Genomic DNA, 21,530 nt, shown 5'->3' on the forward strand with positions numbered 1-21,530 from the left:
GGGTAAGGGGGGGTCCAAAATCAAGTGCACTGAGAACCCTAGGTGGGGACGTGGAAGGTAGGTAGGAAGAAAAAGAACAAAGTTCACAGAGTATTTACAGAAATGGACAGGCTGCATGTCATTCAAGTTAAGTTCGGTAATGGCCATTTGGTCTAAGAAGACTTTTAATAAGCTGAGCAGCAAACAAAAAAATGAATAAGCCAACAAAAAAATTTCATTTTGTTTGTTGCATAGAGGTGAAACTGATTTTTTTTTAGTTTGAGATAGAGTTTAGTGATTCGTCAGTTGCATATAATACCCAGGGCTCATTCCATCAAGTGCCCTCCTTAATGCCCATCACCCAGGTACCCCATCCCCCCACCCACCTCCCCTCCAGCAACCCTGTTTGTTCCCTAGAGTTAATAGTCTCTTATGGTTTGTCTCCCTCTCTGATTTCATCTTATTTTATTTTTCCCTCTCTTCCCCTATGTTCATCAGCTTTGTTTCTTAAATTCCATAAACAAGTAAAATCATATAATTGTTTTTATCTGATTGACTTATTTTGCTTAGCATAATACCCTCTAGTTCCATCCACGTCATTGTAAATGGCAAGATTTTGTTTTTTTGATGGCCGAGAGTATTCCGTTGTATATATATACACCACATCTTCTTTATCCATTCATCAGTTGATGAACATCTGGGCTCTTTCTATAGTTTGGCTATTGTGGACATTGCTGCTATAAACATTGGGGCGCAGGTGTCCCTTCAGATCACTACGTTTCTATCTTTTGGGTAAATACCTAGTAGTGTAATTGCTGGGTCATAGGGTAGCTCCATTTTCAACTTTTTGTGGAACCTCCATACACTTTTCCAGAGTGGCGGCACCAGTTTGCATTCTCACCAGCAATGTAAGAGGGTTCCCCTTTCCCCGCAACCTCAGCTAAAAGTGATTCTTGTACATTGAAAACAACAACAACAACAACAACAGGTATACAGAGCTCAATTTGGGGGGGGGGAAGCTGAGCCACATAATATTTAGTGTTAGATTGTAGCAAGCACACATGGTACAGAAGAAGGAACAGACTTCTGGAAAAACTATAGATAGCTCAGGCAACTCTTATCCTACTGAATGGCCGTGCCACTTCCATAGGCCCAGAATAGTTCTTAAATAATTCTGGTATCCTGCAACCCAAGAATGATCTACATTCGAGAAGACCCTCAAGTTCAATGCCAAAAAGCAGAGTATCCCAAACTTTGATCACTCTCCACAAGCTTTACAATTTTTGCCTCATCCAGATACCACTTTTACTACATAGAGCAGAAGTGGAGAGAGGAATGACCTTGGAAAAGTTGCATACAGTTTCTCCACCTAAAAAGGAGAATAATTTAGTACTTCACCTCAATGTCATGAAAATTAAACCAGTTCTGGGACGCCTGGATGGCACAGTTGGTTACGCGTCTGCCTTCGGCCCAGGTCATGATCCCAGGGTGCTGGGACTGAGTTCCGCATCCGGCTCCTTGCTCAGTGAGGAGCCTGCTTCTCCCTCTGCCTGCTGCTCCCCCTGCTTATGTGCGCTCTCTCTCTGACAAATAAATAAATAAATCTAAAAAAAAGAAAATTAAACAAGTTCTATAACCACCTGTGAAAGCCTGGCACACTGTAAGGGTTGCAGAAACATTAAGATCACCCACTTATTTTTCTTTTTAAAGATTTTATTTTTATTTTATTTTATTTATTTATTAGAGAGCGTGCATGCACCTGAGAGAGAGAGCGCGAGCGAGCAGGGGTCGGGAGCAGAGGAAGAGACAGAAGCAGAGTCTCCACTGAGCAGGGAGCCTGATGCGGGGCTCGATCCCAGGACCCTGAGCTGAAGGCAGATGCTTAACTGACTGAGCCACTCAGGTGCCCCAATGCTGACCCACTGATTTTTAAGGTAGACTCATTCTAAGTCAAAGGCACAAAATCACCAGTATCATGTGGAAACTTTTACCTAAGAGGCACTGAGTTAATAGACCTCCTAAATCCTTTTATATCCAACAGAAATAGGTAAATGTTGTTCTTTCTTTTGGAAGGCAGAATGAGGTAAGGGCAGTATCAAAAAATTAAAATTAAAACTTTAAAAGTATGCACAGTTTGAGGGGACAGATCAAAATCTTATAATAGTCAAGGGACAATTCCTAGGATCCTGACCCTCACACCACAGTGTAGTCTACGCATAAGCCTCAGAGATCAGACATCTGCGAACAAACATAGCTTCATCGAAACCAGTCACTGTCTGGAGTCCAAAGTAGAAGAAGGGTCAACAAAAGCTACCATGTTCAGATGCTCCTGAAAAATTTCCCCACAAGGTAAAGAATATACCAAGTCAGATCAAGAGTACAGTAAGTAGGCCTCGAGTTAGGGTGGCCAGCTGTCCTGTTTTTTTAGCACTCAAAATATTGCCTCCTCAATTCCTGTAAGCCAGGATAGGTGGTCATGGTCCCCAAAGTCCACTGCTCTTCATGTAAAATACTGACGCAATAACAGAGACTTGTGATTTTTTTAAGCTGGAAACTGGCAAAGATATCAGACAGAATGGCCAACAAACTACTGGACCTGAAATTGGGGAAGGCAAAAATTGCAAAAACTATACTTCAGAGACACTCAGTCAGGATCATCCCTAAGGTAATGAACAGAAATGGGTTGTCACGGCACAAAGTCTAAGAATCCGATCGGACTTTGAACACTGCGGTGGCAAAAGTGCTACAGTTTTAATTAGCAGTGAGAAAAGATGATGACTTATTAAGACCCAGCATTCAAAAGGACAGTTGTTTACATTTTGGCCAATCCTTGGATCTCTGGTATTTCAAAGCTGTAAGAATCCAACCTTCCAGATATCATTTGGAAGTTAAAGACCTTTCTTTCCATTGAAAGTACGTAAGTTATTCCAGCTCTCTGGGCCTTGGAAGGACCATCAAGGCAAAATTAATAACTGAGTTGTATCTTCTTGCTTCCTTGCAAGCCTGGTCATTTTTTTATTGGATTCTAGACACTGAATTTTACCTTGTTGAGTGCTGGATATTTTTCTGTACCTATGGATATTCTTGAGCCTTGTTCTGGGATACTATTACTTGTCAAAGTTCTGACCCTTTCAGGTTTTCATATTAAGATTTGTTAGGCTGGTCTAGACAGTGTTTAACCCTGGGCCAATTATTCCTCTATTTAAATCAAGACCTTTCTGAGCACTCTACCCAATGCCCCAGGAAGGATGAGGTTTTCCAGTCTGGCTGATGGGAACAGGCACTGTTCTTGGCTCTGAGTGAGCACTAGATGTTGTTCCTCTAACCCTTTCAGATGGCTTCTTCTCCAGACTCAGCTAGTCTCCTCACATGAAGAAGCTGATCAGAATTCTGTTGACTACTTGACAGGGACTCCCCATGGAATACCGAGACACTCCCTTTATGCAGCTATCTCCTCTTCAGTGTGCTCTTCTGTGAAATCAAGCCTCCTTGGTCTCCTCAGCTCCTCTTCAACTCAGGGAGTTTACTTGCTTCCACCAGGGTTTCCCCTCTCTCAAAGTTGGGACATCGTAGGGCTCACTTCATTTGCTTTCCATCTCTCAGATAATGGGAAACTTTTAAGGCCTGATGCCTAGTATTCCTAAAACCATCACTTCATGTCTTTTGTTGGTTTGCTTCAGGTAGTAGGGTAAACTCAATGCTTATTACCCCATCTTGGTTGGATACAGCAATGTCCCAGGATCAGTTTTCAAGAGGGAGGCTTTGTCAATTTTTAAATGAACTGATAACAAATAGGATCTGGCCTTGTATCTGACACTGCATCAAAAATTATACTTCAGAAAGTGTGCTAATACCTATATCAAGTAATGGCCTGGGAGATCCCAAGAGCTGAAGAGATCCTACAGCTTTACAGGTTACCGTACACATGGTTATTTCATCACAATAACCTATTTTGCCTCCGTAGCTAGGCTAAGGTACTAAATGACCTAAGAATTATGTTGTCTTTTCTTAAATCAGCTACACATCAATCTAATGTGTCTACGTGATCACTAGAGCAACTTTTGAATCAGCCTCAACGATGTAGAATGATCTTCTGGGATCATATAATCCCTACTGCCTCCACTTCCAATGAAAATATGCAGGGTGTGTGTGTGTGTGTGTGTGTGTGTGTGTGTGTGTTCATGCACAGGACGGGAGGAGGGGTAACAGAGGTAAAGAAGGGGAAGAAGTGCCTTATTTATTACAGCATCCTTAGCACCTACCAAAAGGTTTGGCACAAAGACAGCACCCAAAAACTTAACATAGAAGGAAGGAAGGAAGAAATGCTACTACTTTGAAAAACTAAATATACACAATACAAACTCCTTTTAGTGGTCACAAGGCATCTTGGCTGAAACGCATAACCTCCTACTCTTGCTTTGGTTAACAGCGAAGGGAAGAAAGAGTAGTAGCTGGTGTTCAGCGGAAGCTCAGTTGACTGGTTTTAGCAGTTGTTAGCCCAATAATCCTAGTTGTTTTAAAAACATTATTTATTATACTTATTCCATAATAAAACTATAAATGGGGCGCCTGGGTGGCACAGCGGTTAAGCGTCTGCCTTCGGCTCAGGGCGTGATCCTGGCGTTACGGGATCGAGCCCCACATCAGGCTCCTCCGCTATGAGCCTGCTTCTTCCTCTCCCACTCCCCCTGCTTGTGTTCCCTCTCTCGCTGGCTGTCTCTATCTCTGTTGAATAAATAAATAAAATCTTTAAAAAAAAACTATAAATAATCACAGAGAGATAAAATCTGTTCATAAAAAGAATCTCGCAGCCTTTTATAAGTGACTCCAAAATCAAAAACTCTCTTGAAGCCTTTATCTTGATGCCCCCAAAACACAGATCCGGCCATTTTTGGGTCTGAGCTGAATGTTCATTGTCTGTCAAGCTTTTTTTAAAGTCCCTCATGCTGAAGTTCAAACTCATTTTGTGTTGCTGCCAATTCAAGTTCCTCCTCAACCTCTGCTTACTCCTTATTCTTTCTCTCCACCACCCCCTGAACTTTACACAAAACATTTATTACACTGTGCATGTTACATCTTACTGTTCTTATCTGAACGCATGCTTCACTCATGAGGGTTTCCCCAGGGCAGGCATGGACCAAGCAAGGAGCTTTGCATAAAATAAAGTGTTAACATAATGACTATTGAATTTATACACCCTCATCCATTTGCCGGGAGTGGTCAAACTCCTTTTTTGGCTCTAATTTGACCTATAAGTTCCATACGCATTTGCTATAGGTCCCAAATGGACCATTACCATCATGGAAGAGAATTTTATCCATCTTTTGAATCATCAAAATAAAAAAGTACAATGACTAGCAAATCCCTAAGTTCCCACATTTGAGAAGTTTTTACTCTTCCAAAATTATGTCATATATCCAGACCTCACAGCTAGAAAGAGTTCTGCAACTGTCCTCTCTCTCCAAGTATTAAGCACATATCCTCATGGACAGATTTAACTGTGTTTATCAGCAGTCTTTGTAGAATCTTTTATGCAGCATTCACCAGGGCACTATTTTTATTCAACGCAATTTGCATTACACCAAATATTTTATGGTAATAAAAGCGACGTCAGAGTGAGGAGAAACTAAGCCTCATCTGGAAAACCACATTGTATTTACCATAACACATTAATGATGTCTTAAATTAAGTGCCATTTATTGGGTGAGCATGAGAGATAATGATTATCTAAAGCAGTGTTTCTCAATCTTTTCACAAGTGCTGCCTGAAGGAGAAAAATTTAATTTAAATTCTTCCTCACAAGAGAATTACATACTAAGGAAAAAGTTATTTCAGGAAGACGTGCACTTCAGAGGGCCACAAGCCACAGTAATAACAAAAACTATTTTGGCCCTCAACAATCAGTTTTTGCACTCTTTAAGGGTTTTATCACCCCCCATCGAGAACGTAGCACACAGAAGAATAACCGGTATGTTTTAACAGCTCAAAGTTTTGGCAAAAGGAACACTTGGTAATCAAGTAAACTTAATATGCTCCATGTAATAAATAAAAATGTGACAATGATAGAATCCCTGAACATTTTCAGTGCTCTCCCACTTTCTTCAAGGCCTACTCAAAACCACGTCAAAAAACATTTTCCCAGTTCTTGTTTTGTTTTTTCTAAATTATTTTTTTTAAAGATTTTATTTATTTATTTGACAGAGAGAGAGACAGCCAGCGAGAGAGGGAACACAGTCAGGAGGAGTGGGAGAGGAAGAAGCAGGCTTCCAGTGGAGGAGCCTGATGTGGGGCTCGATCCCAGCACTCTGGGATCACAGCCTGAGCTAAAGGCAGACGCTTAACGACTGAGCCACCCAGGCGCCGCCCCACCCCCCGCCCCCAGTTCTTGTTGAATTAGCCCCAGAGAATCTCTCTCACGTGGCTACTTTCCACTGATCTTCTGACTCTTTCAGGGGCTGCCAGAGACCATCCTGCATTATAATTACAGGCTCAGGTATCTTTCTACCTGATTAAATTAACGAGAGCCCACACAGTAAGAAAGAACTCAGTGTTATTCATCTTTGTGCTGCCCATAAATTGTGGCCCAGAGACTGATGATGGGTACAAACAAATCTCTTGGGGTGATTAGAGGCACCAACGGAGACTGGCAGGCCCTTCCCTGGAGTTTTTTGCACAGCTGGCTAACTCGTGCTCATTTATCAGCCCTGGCATATGTAATGGTGAAGTGGAAAAACTTTTTTTAAAACATTGTTTTCAATAATGGACTATACAACATACGTTATAAAAGTCTGCTTTTCAGTAACCACTGGCAGATAAGCAACCTTCCCCTGGCCCACTCCCACTGGTTTCCAGCCAGCCCTCCACGCTTTCAAAGCTGCCCCCCGACCTTTGCAGTCTTATTGGGCTCTATGTCTATTACTCAATTGAAAGGAAAAGTGAAATGCCGTTAATCTGAATCTTCTAAGGTCTTAAACAAATAAGGGGATAAAGGTAAATATTACTGTATACTTCAATGCTTGTGGACAGTTTTATTGCCTAGCAATAACACCTCTATAATTTAACTGCTTTATAATTCAAAGCTTTGAGAAGAGCTTTAAATATTCCTCACCCTCTGCCAGATAAGGAAGATGAGCAGGAAAGGAATACCAAAAAAAATTTTTGAAGTAGCATTTCCAGGAGAATATAACCTAAACACCAGCTTAAAGATTTCACGTCTTCCTGACCTCTAACCTTAACACGAAAAGTACCATTTGTTTGTTATTTACCCTCAAATTACATACGAACCCAAATTATTTTAAATCATAAAATCCAAGCTAAGTTAGTAGCAACGCACTGGTAATTTTCATAGTGGGAAATACCTCCCTGGAAGAGATACCCGAGGTCTGTCTTAAGAAAGTGACTTAATTAGGAAACCAGCCTCCCCAAAGCATGTGATCTTCAATTCCAGTTCCTCATTAACATTCATCTAGAAAACTCAGTGGGGGTGGGGAGGCGTGGTATATAAAAAGCAAGGTCAGATCTCCAAACATAGAGAGGTCACAGTATAACTAACTATGAAATCAGTCATTCGTTCAAATTTCTGTCCTTCCTCCTCTGCACGTAGACCAAGACACTTAAACTTCTATTTAAAATGAACCCTGCAGTGACTTGCATTTTAAACAGCAGGACACATTATCTCTAATAACAGCACTGGCCACATTTTGGAGGAAGTTAACTGTCTGAGCGAATGACAGAAAATGATTCTCTCACAACTGTAGCCAGCAATCAGAACTCTGAGGAGCTGCTCATTCCCATCAGTCAGCCAAGCAATGGCCTCATTCCTCTTCCAAATTCTACTGCTCATTGTCTTGGGGAACAATCCCAGATGAAAAGCCTTCAACGCTTCGCATTCAAAAATCTGAAGTTAGGAAGTGGATTACCTGAATGAAGGGAAACAAAGCTATCGCCAGACACCCAGGCTGGGCACCAGGCCCTTCAAATCCCCAAAGACGCAGTCCTGCCTCTGTTGTTGCTGTGGGGGCCTCTGGCTATGATTTCCTCAGTAGGGTTCGCTTTCACTTCTTAAATGACATTAGAAAATCAGGAGCACAGGGGCGCCTGGGGGACTCAGTCCGTGAAGTGTCTGCCTTTGGCTCAGGGGGCTCTCCCTCTCCTCTCCGCTTGTGCTCTCTCTCATGCTGTCTCTCCCCCCCCTCTCTCAAATAAATAAAATCATAAAAAAAATTAATAAGAAAATCAGAAGCACAGATTTTTAAAGAATAAAGCATGTGCTAACAGAGATCTTGACCAACACAAGAGGCTGACGGAGAAAGAGGGTAAGTATGTGCTGGTCCTCTGGGGACGTGGGGCAGGAGCGTTAAAAGTTACCAACAGTTGAAACCTTTGAAAGTATTCCCTACAAGGCTAAAATCCTGGATACTTTTTTTTTTTTTTAAAGCAACAAGAAACAGAACAGGCACACAGTTCAATGTCACTTAAACTGATGATTGTGGGAAATCAAGAGCTGGGACTTTGGAAATGATTTGGATGAACATTTTCAACTTTCCAATGAAGAAACTGAAGTACAAAAAATTGTTCAAGGTCACACGGCAATGACCCTATCAAGTCCTGAATCCTTGTCTAATGCTGTCCTACAGCTCACTGCGGACAGGACCAGCAGGCCTCCTGCTCCTCCTTCCAAATGTCGAGGTTATATACAAGAAAACCATAACCTCTGCCTTCCACAGGGCCATGTTCCGCTATCCCCGGGCCCGACCCCCGCAGTGTGAACCGTTGCTGTTAGGTTTCTGCCGTGACCCCAGCGGGTGTGGACATGGGGGTGGGAGGATGGAGCTGCACCACCTCCTCTGGTTACTTAGTCCTTGGTCCTTTACCAGCACTTCCGCACTTGCCATCTCCGTGAACGCTCCAACAATCCGGTGAGGCCGGAGGAGCAAGCATTACACCTCCTTTTCTCCAGACAGGAAAACCGCCCTCTCGGGCCTGCCTCATACAACGAGACACAGCAAGAATAAAGCGACGCTGGAAACCTACTAAGCCGTTTGCAGAAACAGCATCACTTTGAAAATCAAACCAGACTGGGTTAAAATCCCACCTTGTCCCCTTACTAGCAAAATGAAGCTAGGAGCCTCAGTTCTCTCCTCTGTGAGTGGGGCTACTATACCCACCTTCCTTCCCAGCAGCCAAGAGGATTAGGGGGGACCTTTTGCAAAGTGCCCGGGACAGCAGCGGTCTCTCACTCAATGCCCGCTATCATCACGAAGCACTGAAATAAAACACGCCAACAAATTACAAGTTTCAAGTCATGGAAACGCTAACTAGATAATCTCACTCTCCTTTTAAACTACAGAACCTTCACACAGGGACTTGACAACAGCTAATTAGCGACCACTGACCTTTTGCTGCTTCCCCTTCTCTATTTGTTAAATTGTTTCTTGCTGTATTGACTCTAATGACTACTTTTTTTGCAAGCTATTTTCTCCTTCTCCCCAGCACATTATACACTTTGTGCACTCAAACACCCCTATCTTCTTACTCTCCATTTCACTCCCAGTAGTAGATTCAGTTCCAGAAGAGAAACCACATACGGTCGTGGAGAAAGCAGCAGATGAGGAAGTGAACCCTCAGTGCTGAGACTTCCTGGAAGGAAGGTCTCAATGTCCACAGAAGCAGGGCCTAGACCCAAATGCTTCCTGGGCAGGAATGTTCCATCTAGGGTACTGATGCCTGCAGCACAGGGAAGAGCAGGAGTCCTTCTAAAGGGGCACAGCCTGAGCCCGGCTGCAGCTGATTATGGGAACACGGCTCAGTTCTGCCAAGCCTCCTGGCATTTTAACAGAAGCCAAGAAACTCTATTATGGAAAATTTCTACATTTGAAAACACTGTGTGGGCCAAATAAGATTCACTTATAAGAAAGTTTGGTTCACAGGCCACCTACATTTTCAATTGTTGCCTGAAAGCTCTCTACCATAAAGTTATGGGATACCAAACTGCAAAGGAACCTTGCTCTGGAGTTTTCTACCTGGAAAGGCAGTCAGAACAGAGATCATGAAAGGCCTAGAGAGTGTACTACTAGCTAAGAAGGATGAAATCTCAGAGCCTCCTGGAAATCAGGCAGATCAAGAGATCTGGGGTTAGAAGATGCCGCAGTCGTACATGCCGCTCCCAGGAGAGTCAGGGACTCCTGTGCTCTGAGGCGACAGTAAGACCTTCTACAGAGGTTGCTGTGCAGAAGAACAGATATATGGGCTCCTGATTCCATATTAATGTTCTGATCTAAATAAGCTTGAATGACTGACAGTGGCAGATTGACGGGAATACTTCTGAACCCTACACTAGAAGACTTCAAGGCTTTCAGAAACAGGAATGATGTATGTTGTTCAGGTCTCTTTCAAAGACTGCAACAACTCACGCCTTTTCAAACATCATTTCTGTAAGGGTAAAGTGAAAAGAACTTACAATAAAAATGTAAAAAACCTTAGCAAGCTTGACGTACAGACAGCTAACTACCTTCTCTGATGAAATCAGCCTAGTGGTAGTAAAGAAAGTCAGCCACTTCAATATTTTCTTTTGAAACATATGACTCATAGAAGTCAACTTTAAAAAGTCTGCAAAGAAAATCCATTAGAGACTTCATTTTCTCCTATATAAAAGGCAGAAATACAGTAAAGCACCAATTCATCCTTTATTGTTTAACACACATTTCAGTCTTTTTAAAGTGTGTTAGTGAAAATTCAATAGTTTTCTAATGAAGAGAATTTGTTCTCCCTGGCAGAATAGTACCATACAACCCTAAGAACCACTCAAAGGCTTCAATCCCCTGGAATTCCTTATATGAACTAGATTCTACCTACAGAGCTGTCTCAGTGAAAATAATTACAACTCGATCCACCCTGACACTCACGTATGTGGACTTTAGCACCCAAATATTCCTCTTCAGAGATACTCATCTAAACTGGGGGGGGGGGGGGTTGTTTCCGGCTCTATGGCTAAGTAGCTGTTTCTATTCATTCCTTTTCTCAGAGATGAAATCTCAACGGACTCACTTTCATACTTAAGGAAATGCATCTATTATGTTAACAGTCTCCAAAAGAAAACAAACATGTGGAAATGCTATTGCCATTTTCTACAAGCCTAGCTTCGGAAATTTGGGGATTTGCTAAGTAAAAATTAATATGGTGCCATAGGATCGTTGCTGCTGCTGTTACTGTTGCTTGAAGCTACAGCTTTCATCAAAGTGGATGAAAAGGAAGAGCTGAGAACTGAGATATGAGGGAAGAAACAGGACTAATTTTAAAGCTGGAAAAAGGTTTAGGGATACTCTCTCCTTTGACAGAGACAGGAAACGGAGTCACAGAAGATGACATAAGTCATTGCCAAATTAGCAGCAGAATTCAGGGATCCTAAACTCATTCCCAAAGCTTTCTCCCTTATCGAGGCTCCTAATAAAAATGGACAGGACAGGGGCGCCCGGCTGGCTCAGTCAGTAGAGCATGCGACTCTTGATCTTGGGGTGTAGAGATTACTTAAACTTTTTTTTTTAATTGACAAAACAACACATCTAATTTTGGAACACAATGATCTTTTCTCCCTCCACTTGTACACATCAGTGCTCTAACCACATTTTCCCTTCCACTTCCTTTCCCCTGCCAGCACTGACTTTGGAGCAGTTCTATTGCAGGAGACACTTGGCAATGTCTAGAGACAGTTTAGTTACAGCAATCAAGCGAGGGAGCTTCTCCTGGCATCTAAAGGGTAAAGGTCTGGAATGCTATTGAACACCCTACAAATGCACAGGACACCTCTCTAGAAAACAAAGAATTATCCCACCCAAAATGTGAATAGTGCCAAGGTTGAGAAACTGGCCAGAGGCAATAAAGGAAGGCAGGCATTTCTTCTACAGAACAAATCTGCATCAAAAAAATTGGACATGGCATTCTTGTTTAAACAGGATACATGATTTGTAAGACATGCACCAATGTTGGTAAAAAAAAAAATTAAAATCTATACACACACACACACACACACACAGAGACACATAAATAAAATAGGTATTATACTTGGAGAAATAAGATAATGCAAACCCAGAGTGGCTGCCTACTGAACTAACACTCTCACATATACAACTAGGATTTGCCATAAACATGGCTGGTTTTGTCTGGTTGTATAGACTACTCGGGACTTGTTCAACAATATTGAGAATTGTTCTTTTAGAAATCTTTTAGAAAACAATTTTAGAATTGGTCAGTTTAGATTAACCAATTTATTAGTTTGCAATAACAAGGTATACTTAAAATTATATGAAAAAAATTCTTACTGAAATGTACGTAGGAAAATTAAATTTGCAAATTTAAACCTCTCTTTAAGCCCTAAACTCTCTTCCTTTCCTATTGAGAAAAGATTTCTTAAAGTAACCTCCCTTAAAACCAGAACTATCACGTAACAGTGGAACAGAAATATGTACACTCCTGCAACATGTGTAAAATAATTCTGTGTTCTACTGAGAAGCATGTTTGAATGTGCAACTCAAGGAAGTTAAGCCTATAAGAAAAGGCACAAATTGGAGTAAATTACCCTCCCCACATGACCTTTAAAAATAATTTCTAAGTCTAAAAAGCCTCAAAAGAATATTTTAGGTTTATTTTAAAGGCTACCCTTTAAGATGATAATTTGAATACCCCTTAATGGGAAATGACAAGCTACCACTAATATCCAAAGCATCTGGCAACGTGGAGCTCCTGTTTCAGAAAAAGGACTACTCAGCATTAGCGTCAAATAGTCTTTTTCAGCAGAGGGGAAGAATGCCCAGCTGATAGGCCAAATCTTGTGGATGATTATTTTTCCTTTTGTTTATTTTCTCCAATTAAGATGACCTGTCACTACGGAGGGTCTGTAAAGAAGCCGTTTCTCAGGTGCACAGCCCATCTTCTCAGTTTATTTAGGAACCTGACACGTGTCTGGTCCAAGCTCTTCCAAAGGACTCCATCCAATCTAATCTGCTTCCCCGAATAACTGCTCGGCCAGGCCAGGTGGCCTCCGAGCATCGCACAAGTGCCACCCTGAGACACATTTATTCATGCACCTCTCTCCCCTCCCCGTCCCATCTATCATGCCCTCCCCTCCTCTGCTGCTCCAGTCAAACCCACACACCCATTAGGGTTCAGCTTCTTGCTCCCATGACTTCCCCCGTGGATCTCACTGTCTTTTGAATTCCGACTGCATCCCTCTGGGTTGCTTATCCTGGCCTTTTCGTTATTTGTTCCTACAAATCCTGGCCCTTTCATTATTTGTTCCTGACCAGGAGTAACTGTTTCAATGAGGGACAGGAGGGGATGTGGTGGAAGAGTTACAATGACTACTGGGCCCCAGCTTATTCTACAAATCGGCTAAACCTTTCATTCCGCACGAGAGTTTATTTCAGCGTGTGCTTATATAAGCCAAAGTCTATGGTGAATTCCAAGTGCCCCCTTCCAAAGAGTTAGACGGGAGGGGGGGTGTCAGACGGGAGGAGGGGCGTCACTGGAATACGGAACTGCTTAGAGTAAGAGTCACAAGAGACTCCTGCAACGCTTTCTCAATACTTTCTTCTTCCTGTGTCTCTTGATCTCAGCAAGGCTCCCTGACCCTGTCCTGCTGGTCGTGCTACCGCACTGGGATGTTAATGGCCTGCCTGCTCCCTCCAGCACGCTAGTCTGCAGTACCAAAGTGCAGGCTGGTGCTTCCTGACATCCACACTCAACACCTCTGATGACTTTTAAATTTGTTTACAAATTCCTTCGACACTCTTGCCTCCAAAAAGTGGAGCCTAATTCCCTCCCTTCTGAGTGTGGGCAAGACTTAATGACTTTCTTCTAACATACAGAACGTGGTAGAAATAATGGACTATGAAAAAGTAATACAAAACATCAAGGCTGGGGCGCCTGGCTGGCTCAGTCAGTAGAGCATGCAACTCTCTTGATGTCAGGGTCATGAGTTCAAACCCCACGGTGGGCACAGAGCTTACTTAAAAATGACATCGAGGCTTCCTCCTTGCTCTTTCTTTTGGACCATTTGCTCTGGAGAAGGCAGCTGCTGTGTGTTGAGGACATGGGGCAGAGAATGGAGGTTTCCTTCTAATGACTAGCACTGATTTGCCAATTGTATGAATGAGCCATCTTTGAAATAAATCCTCCAGTCCCAGTCAAACCTCCAAAAAACTTTGGTCACAGCTAATATCTACAAGGCAAACTCATGCAACTCAGCCAGAACCATCCAGATAAGCTGCTCCCCGATTCCTGACCTACAGAAAACATGTCTGATTATAGATAATAGATGTTGGTCTAAGCCACTAAGATCGGTGATCTGTTGCACAGCAGTAAGTCACATGGCACTCTTCTTTCCCTGGGTCATCCCTTACAATTGAGCCCATGGCGCTCATCCCTTCGGAACAAGCTCCCTTGAGGCCAGTCTTGACCAGTATTACCCCACTCCGCTCCCCCCCACCCCCTGTCCCCACCCCAGGGTTGCACAGACCATGGGCATTCCACAAATGTTTATTCAAGAAATACCTCCTGTTGCAGCTTCCCTGTGGCTCATTCACAGCCCAGAAAAATGCACGAAAAGAGCAGAGTTCATCCTCCGCTGTTCACAGAACTTAACGCAGAGCACAGTAATTTGTACTCTGCCTCCTGACTATGAAGGGCGATTATGAAGGGCGATTATTAATACAGGTGCCGAATGCTTTGGAGCTTTCAGTCTGACTTACACTCTTAATCTGCCTGTGCTAGTTTAATGCTAAATCCTAACTCTGATGCCTTTATCTCCATGGTGCTCACATCAGATAATCATTTAAATACACATTAGCAGTGGTGAAAATTCTATTCTACACCAGATCAAGGACCCTTCAAACTTTCTATCCTCAACTTTCCCCTTGGGTTGTTTGGCTGGCTTCTCTGTCTTGCTCCTGAATTTACCTACCTGCCTTCTCCCACTGACATTATAGTGCTAAATATAACTCAGGGAAACAAAACATTCTATGACATCATCATAGCTGATACAATTACTTTAAACTAGCTTCCCCTTCCAGAACGGTCTTGTGAGTAAAATTCACCCAGTAACGGAAGCAAACATTCTCCTGGAATTTGCTTATAATGTCCAAAGGGCAGCGTTAGAAACAAAACTTGCAACTTCTCCCTGGGCTCCAACATGCTCGTGTAATGTGCCCATATTACTTTCCAGGGCCATTCCAAGGGGTTGGTTCTGTTTTTATTTTGCCGTTATGGTTTTGGTTTCTCATCACTTCTATGGAGTAATAGAACTGGGGGACTCTGGCAAGATCAAGATTCAGCAGTGTAGGTTGCCAAATGCATGATGACCCCTTATGCCCTGGCTTACTTAAAACTTGAAGCATAATACTGGGGCTGGAAAGTAGGTTTTTGCCTTAATACCAAGAACAGCTCAATGTCAATCAAATTTCTTATAAGCCATATCTTATATGAGATCATGGTTGTCTGCTCACTATGCACCACTCCCTTATCAGAATCTAGAAAGTAAGGCATTTTGTATTCAATTCCTTCTAAGGGATCTGAATATCTGAACTTGTAGAACATGGGGGTCCCATGCTTCCTGCTACTACCATCAGTGAAGCACTTCCTGCCTTGACAGCCATACTGACCTGTCTCCACTCTGGCAGTAAAGGGGAACCCAGGCTAAGGATCGTAGTCGTACCTCCACTCCCTGCAAAAACAAATCCATGGCTGAATTTTTTTTTTTTAAGATTTTATTTATTCATTTGACAGAGAGACAGCCAGCGAGAGAGGGAACACAGGCAGGGGGAGTGGGAGAGGAAGAAGCGGGCTCCCAGCGGAGAAGCCTGATGTGGGGCTCGATCCCAGGACTCCAGGATCACGCCCTGAGCTGAAGGCAGACGCCTAATGACTGAGCCACCCAGGCGCCCACCATGGCTGAATTTTAAAAACCAGGTTGACATCCACCGGACACCAACTTATTAACCACTGGTCAAACATTTACTGTTTCTGTAGTAACTAATCTCAACAGATGAGCTTGAATTTTAACTTTTACACACTATTCACACTTCCACTAAAGACCTTATCATACATGGTGCACATATTACCAGAAGATGCACACCTCAGGGCTGTGGGAAGTGCAAATGGGGAAAAAAATCGCTCCAGAAATGATGAAAAGTTACAGGAGCACCCATTTCCATATGCGTTGAGTGCCCACGCTGGGCAACACCATGCTGAGAGCTTTGTGTGCATTTTCATTGAATGCCCTGAGCGTCCAATGAGTTCTGGAGGAGACCCCATTTCTCACCTCCACAGCTGAGGCAGGACCATGTCTGGATGCCCTGAATGCCAGATCATTAGCATACAATGTCGTAAGTACAACAGCTGACATGAAAAGGTGTCAGGAAAAAAGTAGAGGTGTTCTGGAAAGGCTTTCCAAAGGAGGTGACGAAGGGATTTGATGATCTCATCACATCCAAAACCTTACACTTCTGCACAACTACTACATCCTCCCTTCATGCTTCATGCTTGATCTTGGGGTAAGTTCACAGAATTACCTTTGTCTCTTTCTCTCACTACTTGTCTTTTCTCCAAATTTCTATTAAAGTATAATTTACATACAGTAACTTTCTCCCTTTGAATGAGTATTTTTGTGATTGTTAACAAACACACATAATCATCGTGTAACCAGAGCCACAGTCAAGCCACAAAACAGTTCCGTCATCCCCCAAAACTGTCCCACGCCCCTTTCCAATAAGCCCTCTCCCTCGACCAGCACAGGGGCTGGCTCATCATGGGTGCTCAGTGACGACGTGTTGAACAAGGAATGCTTGGGTGGCTCAGTTGGTTAAGCATCTGCCTTTGGCTCAGGTCATGATCCCAGGGTTCTGGCATCAAGCCCCACGTCAGGCTCCCTGCTCGGTGGGAGAGTCTGCTTCTCCCTCTGCCTACTTCTCCCACTGCTTGCGCTCTGACAAATAAATAAATAAAATCTTTAAAAAAAGAGAGAGAGAGATGTGTTGAACAAGTATTTCAGGGTTACTTTATCCCAGAAACTATAAAAACATTGAGAGGGAGGGAAAAACAAAACAAACCAAACCCAAAAAACAAGAACCCACAATGATTATATGATGCTGTGAAATAAATGTTATGACAAAAATACAGGCAAGGTCTTACAGAGGGAGGTGGAAGGGAAAGAAAACCAAAATTGGAGATACCTTGCCTCAGGGAGGGCATTCAAAGATGAAGTCAATCTTGAACTGTACTGAAGAAATTGTGGACTAGTGAAAGGGAAAGAGCCAAGGCCTCACAGGTAACCTTTAGGAGTATGGCCATCAGCCTAAAGGATTTAGGGAACCCTGGAAGAATTTTCAACCATCAGATTTGTTGCAGGCAATACAGAAGAGAGATGAGGGGCAGGCTGTAGCTAAGGAGACCGGTGACGAGGTCATTTCCATTTTGGGTTGAGAAGCTTAGGCAAGATGCTAACAGCAGCAGTGGGAAAAAGGAAGAACCTACAGGACACACTAACAGATGACACATGCTGAATGGGTGAGAAGAGATTTCCAAGTTCCTGGCTTTGGCAGCTGGACAGTGTGGTTCTGTGAATGTGAAAAGTAGGGATATGGGAGGATGACAGGTTGTTTGTCCGGCTGAGGAACACTCAGGGCCTTCATGTCAACAGTAGGGTCTTAAAGAACATATGGGGGGAAAAAAGAACATATGGCAAAAGGATTTGAACAGACATTCCTCCAAACACGTACACAAATGGCCAATGAGCCCATGAAAAGGGACCCAACATTAGTCATTAGGGAAATGCAAATCAAACCCACAACGAGACGGCACTTCACACTCACTAAGACGGTCATCACCAAAAAATACCAAGTGTTGGCAAGAATGTGGAAAGACATACATTGGGGGTGGGAATGTAAAAATGGTGCAGTCACTTTGGAAAGCAGTTTGGCAGGTCCTAAAAAAGTTAAATAGAGTTACCATAAGACCCAGCAGTTCTACTTCTAAGTATATGATCAAGAAAACTGAAAATACGTGTTCATGCCAAAACGTATATACAGATGTTCATAACAGCATTAGTCATGATAGCCAAACAGTAGAAAACCACCCAAATGTCCATCAACTGATGAACAGAAAAACAAAATGTGGTATCTCCATACCATAGAATATTACTTGGCCAGGGGCACCTTGGTGGTGCAGTCACAGCTGAGTGTCCAACTCTTGGTTTCGCCTCACGTCATGATCTCAGGGTCATAGGATCAAGCTCCACCGCCCCCGCCCCAGGCTCTGCACTCAGCACAGAGTCTGCCTGGGATTCTCTCTCCCTCGTCTCTCCTGCTCATGCTTTCTCTCTCTCTCTAAAATAAATAAATCTTTAAAAAAAAAAAAAAGAATATTACTTGGCCATAAAAAGAAAGGAAGTACTGATACATACAACATGGACAAACCTTGAAAACCCTATGCTGAGTGAAAGAAGTCAGACACAAAAGACCATAATACTGCGTGATTCCATGTATAGGAAATGTCCAGAATAGGCAAATCCATAGAAAGAGCAAGTAGATTAGTGGTTGCCAGGCGCCGGGGTAGAGAGTATGGGGAGTCATTGTTAATAGCGTTAAGGTTTCTTCTGGGGGCGATAAGAAGTTACTGAAATTAAATAATAGTGCTATTTGTACAACCTCGCAAATATACTGAAAACCATTGAATTGTACATTTTAAAGGGATGAATTTATGGTATGTGAATTTTATCTCAATTTAAAAAACGAGAACTTATGGTTGATGAAGGGCAGACCTGTGGCATCTATAACTTTCACAGTGGTGCACAGAACTTAATACTTTCAAATTTGCAAAATCATATTAGAAGCTCTTACTAAGGTTTTAAAACTTAGATCTACGGAAATAAATGCAGCATTTAGCTTCCTGCCAAATGCTTCTTCATAAACTGATGTGCAGCTTTTGCAATCTCGTGAGCATTTCTGAGATGAAGTATAAACATGTTAATTGGAAGCACACAACCTCAGTGATTTTCTGCTCTGGCCTAAGAACGTGCCCATCTAAGGAAGCCATTTCAACTCATAACAAGAGACAGAAGGATGACAATGTCGAAAGCAATTAGGGCATGGTACCCCATCACAGGTGTGCTAAGAGAAGTGACCGTGGTTCCCGATGCTGTATTACAGCCTGCTCCTAACTCCCAAGTCGCTAAGATACAACACCAGCCAGAGCGGCAACAAGATGAGGCACCTTCTTGATTCTAAGATCTGATCTTAATAATTTAATTATTCTGAAATCAAGGAGAATTTTACAAATGACTTCAGATTGAATATGAGGGTATCTTTTCACTAAAATACTGCCACAAAATTTTTGGTACAGTTTAAAATCCACTGATATCAAGGGGCCGGCTACTCGAATGGTGTTAGCGGCAGGCACATTTCCCAGCCCAATCTCTCTATCAGAGGTTCCATGCCCTACATGCCTGATTTCTCTGGGCCGAAAAAAAATAATTACATTTGCATACATTTTAGCAGTCACCATGCAAAAATAGTTGAGAGTTGCTCACTGACTAGCAAATGTTGATCAAAATATATGCCCTTAGACCAATCAGAAGGGATGGAAATTCTTTTCCCAAAGGGGTCTACAAATCCATATAATAGTTACTGCATTCATAAGTACCCTAACCACAAATGAAATCATATTACCAAGAAATTTATGTATAAAGTATGGGAAAGGAGGCATTTTGGGCAGTTATTAAATTCTTTCACGATTTTGAATTTAAACACTACTTTCTGCATATCATACCTTATACGTTTCCAAAGAATATTTACATAATTTTATTCAATCTTTCCTGATAACAATCCTCTAAGAAATAAAAATAGTTAATATTTTTCTTGCCAATCTATTTTATAGGAAAGAAACAATGAAATAGAGGTTATAATATGTTTCTAGAACAAAAGACCTGGTCAGTGTCAGAGTTAGGACTCTATTTCAAGATGTCTCTCTCTGAATCAAGTGTCTTTCCAATAAAGACACGTGGCATGTGGCCTCGTAGTGGAAATGGCTAGGAAATTGGTAAGACCAAGATTTCCCTTCTCACATCCTGCATGTGCTCTGCCACAGGAGGCCTTAGCACAGGCACCTGGCTGGATGAGCCCATGCAGCTCCACACATTCTCAACTACACACACACACCTGTGCCTGGCATCTGCTCTATGCCCAAGCTTTTGCACAGGCCCAGTCCCAGGTCCTTCTATTCCCGTTATCCTCTGCTAGTCATTAACCAGGCAACGACATTAAGAACAAAGTGCTCTACCATGCAGAATAGAACTTTCAGCTACAAAAGGACTCGTTTGATCTCTACAACATCTCCCCAGTGTAGGTCGGTCAAGACCATTATCCCCAATTTAAACAAAAGGCACTGGAACAGAGGGAGCGTGAGAGATTAGACAAAGCTGCTAAATGACAGAACAAGGTCTAGAATCCACATCTTTTTATTGATTCAATGCTAGAGCACTTTCTCTTTTAACATGCAGATGATAAGATAGTAAGTTGACATAGCACTAATCTATTCATCTATGTATTCATTCAACAAATATTTAAGTACACCGTACGCATCAGGATATGTACAAGGTCGTGGGGGCTAGAGTAGAAAACAAAAAACATAGTCTCTAGTCCCATACACTTGAGTTTGTGAGGACACAGATTTAGTAATACAAATAATTACAAAGTGTAAGAATTGCTCAGAGGGAAAATAATCAAGAGTTATGACAGAATGTAACAAGGAGCCCTAATTTAGGTAAGAATGTTAGCGAAAACTTCTCTGAGGAAGTTACACTTGAGTTGAGGCATGAAGTCAGCCAGGTGAGGAGGGAGGGAGAAGAGTGGTTCTTGCAGAGGGAAGCAGGCAGAGGGAAACATGTGCAAAGGCCCTGAAGCCAAAAAGATCTTGGAAGATGGACCATGTGCTGGGAGATTATTCCAGTGGCAGATCGTGTGTTCACTGCAGACTGTAAAGAATTTTGGTTTTTATCCAAAATGTAAGAGGCACTCACTATACAGCTGGAAGCAAGGGGATGCTGTGATCTGACTTGCATTTTTAAAGATTATTTTGGCTGCTGTCCAGTCTAGAAAATGAATTGGAGGGACACAAGAATAGATAGTGGGGAGATTACTTAGATCATGGCAAGATGGTGGCTGGTACAGGGTGGTGGCAACGTAGGTGGAGAGGAGGGACTGTGAAATGAGAATGAAGACTGGTTGGGCAAACTCAAAGAACCAGGGAACTGGATCTCTGAGAGTCCAAGGGGAGACCTTTAACTTCTTAACCCCAAATAAATTTTAAAAGCAAGTCCTGAATCTGAAGTGAATGAAGAAAAGGTCAAGCTCTCTAACTGGTTGTGGCAGCTGGCTACCTTTAATATGGTCAGCTGTCTCCATATTACTTTGAGCCAGATATAGAAGGCATTCCTCAAACACCACTGCAACAACCTTTCTAAACTATTCCTAAGAGTTGGGACCTAGCTGACTCAAGGCTGCTGA

At 42.5% G+C, this 21,530-nt stretch overlaps 1 protein-coding gene across 2 annotated transcripts in view; it reads right to left on the reverse strand.

Moving 5' to 3' along the window:
* The window catches only part of PPM1H (protein phosphatase, Mg2+/Mn2+ dependent 1H), a 238,941-nt gene that overhangs the window by 163,659 nt on the left and 53,752 nt on the right, over positions 1 to 21,530 (reverse strand). The window lies entirely within an intron of this gene.

The sequence above is a fragment of the Ursus maritimus genome, unplaced genomic scaffold (genome assembly GCF_017311325.1).
Source record: "Ursus maritimus isolate PB19 unplaced genomic scaffold, ASM1731132v1 scaffold_21, whole genome shotgun sequence".
NCBI lineage: Eukaryota > Metazoa > Chordata > Mammalia > Carnivora > Ursidae > Ursus > Ursus maritimus.